General features: G+C 53.5%; 1 non-coding gene across 1 annotated transcript in view; it reads left to right on the forward strand.

The window, feature by feature from the left end:
- The first annotated feature begins 3,580 nt into the window (after positions 1 to 3,580).
- The window catches only part of LOC126433870 (small subunit ribosomal RNA), a 1,910-nt gene continuing 490 nt past the window's right edge, over positions 3,581 to 5,000 (forward strand). The window contains exon 1 of the ribosomal RNA XR_007578813.1: positions 3,581 to 5,000. This exon is cut by the window's right edge and continues 490 nt beyond it. This is a non-coding gene — a ribosomal RNA (small subunit ribosomal RNA).

A 5,000-nucleotide genomic window follows, 5' to 3' on the forward strand; every position in this document is an offset into this window, starting at 1 on the left:
AGACTCTGCTCACAATCACAACCACACGGCAGCCACACACTCTTATCACGCACTACTCTCCGCCTGTAACACGCACACAGACAATATGTAAGCACCAGCATGGAACAACACCCAGTGCATCCTCTCCGCCACATGAGACAATCCACACTGTCATAACCAGACTGGGAGGTCCACTCAGAAAACGGAATATCCCACCCCCCCGACAACCACCATTGCTCAGCTAAGCCACCAACACCCACACATGTCCTACACAGGGGTGCACCCAACATCACAATACTGCCTCCTCTCACAGCACACAAACAATGGCAGGAATGAAAGACACAGGTCTGCCACAAGCATGGAATCGGAGCGCCGCCTGTCATGAGCCAAAGGTGCATCCTGACGTGGCAAATCAGATGATGCCGCAGGCATCCACTTACTATAATCACAATCAACAAACCGACCGGCCGCCCCCCCCCCCCCCCCCCATTACACCTTTCCATACAACAATGTGTACCTTAACCTAAACTATACTGTACCTTAACCTAAACTATACTGTACCTTAACCTAAACTATACTGTACCTTAACCTAAACTATACTGTACCTTAACCTAAACTATACTGTACCTTAACCTAAACTATACTGTACCTTAACCTAAACTATACTGTACCTTAACCTAACCTATACGGTACCTCAACCTAACCTATATTGTGCCTCAACCTAACCTATGTTGCGCCTTAACCTAACCTATGTTGCGCCTTAACCTAACCTATGTTGCGCCTTAACCTAACCTATGTTGCGCCTTAACCTAACCTATGTTGCGCCTTAACCTAACCTATGTTGCGCCTTAACCTAACCTATGTTGCGCCTTAACCTAACCTATGTTGCGCCTTAACCTAACCTATGTTGCGCCTTAACCTAACCTATGTTGCGCCTTAACCTAACCTATGTTGCGCCTTAACCTAACCTATGTTGCGCCTTAACCTAACCTATGTTGCGCCTTAACCTAACCTATGTTGCGCCTTAACCTAACCTATGTTGCGCCTTAACCTAACCTATGTTGCGCCTTAACCTAACCTATGTTGCGCCTTAACCTAACCTATGTTGCGCCTTAACCTAACCTATGTTGCGCCTTAACCTAACCTATGTTGCGCCTTAACCTAACCTATGTTGCGCCTTAACCTAACCTATGTTGCGCCTTAACCTAACCTATGTTGCGCCTTAACCTAACCTATGTTGCGCCTTAACCTAACCTATGTTGCAACTTAACCTAACCTATGTTGCGCCTTAACCCAACCTATGTTGCGCCTTAACCCAACCTATGTTGCGCCTTAACCCAACCTATGTTGCGCCTTAACCCAACCTATGTTGCGCCTTAACCCAACCTATGTTGCGCCTTAACCCAACCTATGTTGCGCCTTAACCCAACCTATGTTGGGCCTTAACCCAACCTATGTTGGGCCTTAACCCAACCTATGTTGGGCCTTAACCCAACACACGTTGGGCCTTAACCCAACACACGTTGGGCCTTAACCCAACACACGTTGGGCCTTAACCCAACACACGTTGGGCCTTAACCCAACACACGTTGGGCCTTAACCCAACACACGTTGGGCCTTAACCCAACACACGTTGGGCCTTAACCCAACACACGTTGGGCCTTAACCCAACACACGTTGGGCCTTAACCCAACACACGTTGGGCCTTAACCCAACACACGTTGGGCCTTAACCCAACACACGTTGGGCCTTAACCCAACACACGTTGGGCCTTAACCCAACACACGTTGGGCCTTAACCCAACACACGTTGGGCCTTAACCCAACACACGTTGGGCCTTAACCCAACACACGTTGGGCCTTAACCCAACACACGTTGGGCCTTAACCTGCTCTGTAATTGTCATACGACGCGTTAAATTAGTGTAGTGTTGCCTAACTGCAACCCCCGCAATATAGTTTGCTACTCGCACTGCCCGGTCCCCAGTGTATCGCTTCATGTTAAACACCTTGCAGCTATACACTGTAATGTGGATGGCAGCAGGACGTACATGCTCAATGCCCTTTGCAGTTGTTCATTGGCATTTGCAGTTGTTCATTGGCATTCGCATGGCGAAGCACTTAGCCTACGCTGTGGTACGGCCTGTGTCAACTGTCCGCTGATGTTGTACGTCCAAATCACACACTGTACTGCACATTGGTCCTCATGTACTGAATGATACATCGTGGTACATGTGACCGTACAACGACTGCGCCAACAACGGCGAACCATGCGGTCCAAATGTTGTGCACTCAGCTACGTGTCGTCTCCCTATAAGAGCTGGATTGCAGTGTGGTATGCCCTGGATGGCGATCAGCATGAGCCGTCTGTTGATGTAGTGGCGCGTGTTGTCAGACGTAGTCGTCTCTTCTCACACACCGTGATAGCATGGTGCACTGCGTTCCACATCTGCGACATGCGACAGAGGCCGGTTGACAGTCGTTCGCGCAATGGACATCGCATACGTACGGGGGCCACCTTCCACGTGTTCGCGAAGCGTGCACATGTTGTTGCGTGTATGTGGGCAGACATAGTGTGTCGTGACACCTGACACAGGCATGCAACAATCGTTGAATTTGCAAATGGCGATGGACGCCTACGTTTGCTGGTGACGTTACGCAAATGAACAACTGGTAAACCGTTGTGGTGCGGTTGTTCTCGCTAGAGGTGAATCAGTGATGGCGACGATCGGTTGAGCTACCAACCGGTTGTTCCAGCGATACCCACCATGCCCACGAACGTGAATGGCATCTGGGTGTGAAGCGATACGCGGCGGTGGCTGGGTGGGACCGTCCCCGGCCGGTGAGGGGGGGCCTCCCGGCGTGCTGGCCGCGCGGTGCGTGGGCGCACGCGCTACAGCCGGCTGGTGGGGGCGGCCAGTGGCAGGCGCGCCGGCCGACGGAGGCGGCAGGCGGCGCAGCTGCGCGCCGGCGCACCCTGCACGCGGCGCCGTGCGGCCAAAGTAGGTCCTCGCGGGCCCGGTGCGAAGCGCGGTGGACATCTGCAGTGTGCTGGTCCGATTGAGGACTGTGTGCGCTGAGGATGCGCCGCCGCCCGGCGCTCGGCGCCGCGACGCCGTCTGCTGCTCGGTCGCCTCTGCGGTTCTCGCAGGTGGTTTGTATCGCAGCTGTGCGGACGTGTTGGCGCGTGCGCTGTGCTGGGAGAGTTCGCTTCGGCACCCAAGTGGGGCTTTTGTCCTTCTGTGGCGCTGGCGTTGGAGCTGCCGGTCACCGTAGGTGGCGCGTGTTGTCTCCCGCCGGCAATGCCACGACAGCACGCTCCCGGGCCTCTGTCGGCAGCGGCAAGCTCAGTTGGGAGCACGGGTGGTCGCACCTAAAGCGTCTACTCGCCAAACCCCGGGCGATTGCGCCTCTCTCGAACCCGACCAAGTACTTAGGACGGCGCTGCGCGCCGCCGGGACCTGAGAGGGTTTCGAGGTGTATGGTGCAGGGGAGCTCAGCCTCCTCCTGTTTGCAGAATAATTGAGCGGACGCTTGCGTGTTCGCGCGGGCCCCCGGGACACACTCCCGGGCGGCCGGCTGCTCAGCTCTAGTTGACGCAGCTCCCTGGTTGATCCTGCCAGTAGTCATATGCTTGTCTCAAAGATTAAGCCATGCATGTCTCAGTACAAGCCGCATTAAGGTGAAACCGCGAATGGCTCATTAAATCAGTTATGGTTCCTTAGATCGTACCCACGTTACTTGGATAACTGTGGTAATTCTAGAGCTAATACATGCAAACAGAGTCCCGACCAGAGATGGAAGGGACGCTTTTATTAGATCAAAACCAATCGGTCGGCTCGTCCGGTCCGTTTGCCTTGGTGACTCTGAATAACTTTGGGCTGATCGCACGGTCCTCGTACCGGCGACGCATCTTTCAAATGTCTGCCTTATCAACTGTCGATGGTAGGTTCTGCGCCTACCATGGTTGTAACGGGTAACGGGGAATCAGGGTTCGATTCCGGAGAGGGAGCCTGAGAAACGGCTACCACATCCAAGGAAGGCAGCAGGCGCGCAAATTACCCACTCCCGGCACGGGGAGGTAGTGACGAAAAATAACGATACGGGACTCATCCGAGGCCCCGTAATCGGAATGAGTACACTTTAAATCCTTTAACGAGTATCTATTGGAGGGCAAGTCTGGTGCCAGCAGCCGCGGTAATTCCAGCTCCAATAGCGTATATTAAAGTTGTTGCGGTTAAAAAGCTCGTAGTTGGATTTGTGTCCCACGCTGTTGGTTCACCGCCCGTCGGTGTTTAACTGGCATGTATCGTGGGACGTCCTGCCGGTGGGGCGAGCTGAAGGCGTGCGACGCGCCTCGTGCGTGCTCGTGCGTCCCGAGGCGGACCCCGTTGCAATCCTACCAGGGTGCTCTTGAGTGAGTGTCTCGGTGGGCCGGCACGTTTACTTTGAACAAATTAGAGTGCTTAAAGCAGGCAAGCCCGCCTGAATACTGTGTGCATGGAATAATGGAATAGGACCTCGGTTCTATTTTGTTGGTTTTCGGAACCCGAGGTAATGATTAATAGGGACAGGCGGGGGCATTCGTATTGCGACGTTAGAGGTGAAATTCTTGGATCGTCGCAAGACGAACAGAAGCGAAAGCATTTGCCAAGTATGTTTTCATTAATCAAGAACGAAAGTTAGAGGTTCGAAGGCGATCAGATACCGCCCTAGTTCTAACCATAAACGATGCCAGCCAGCGATCCGCCGCAGTTCCTCCGATGACTCGGCGGGCAGCCTCCGGGAAACCAAAGCTTTTGGGTTCCGGGGGAAGTATGGTTGCAAAGCTGAAACTTAAAGGAATTGACGGAAGGGCACCACCAGGAGTGGAGCCTGCGGCTTAATTTGACTCAACACGGGAAACCTCACCAGGCCCGGACACCGGAAGGATTGACAGATTGATAGCTCTTTCTTGATTCGGTGGGTGGTGGTGCATGGCCGTTCTTAGTTGGTGGAGCGATTTGTCTGGTTAATTCCGATA

This window comes from Schistocerca serialis, unplaced genomic scaffold, assembly GCF_023864345.2.
Source record: "Schistocerca serialis cubense isolate TAMUIC-IGC-003099 unplaced genomic scaffold, iqSchSeri2.2 HiC_scaffold_1175, whole genome shotgun sequence".
Classification (NCBI taxonomy): Eukaryota; Metazoa; Arthropoda; class Insecta; order Orthoptera; family Acrididae; genus Schistocerca; species Schistocerca serialis.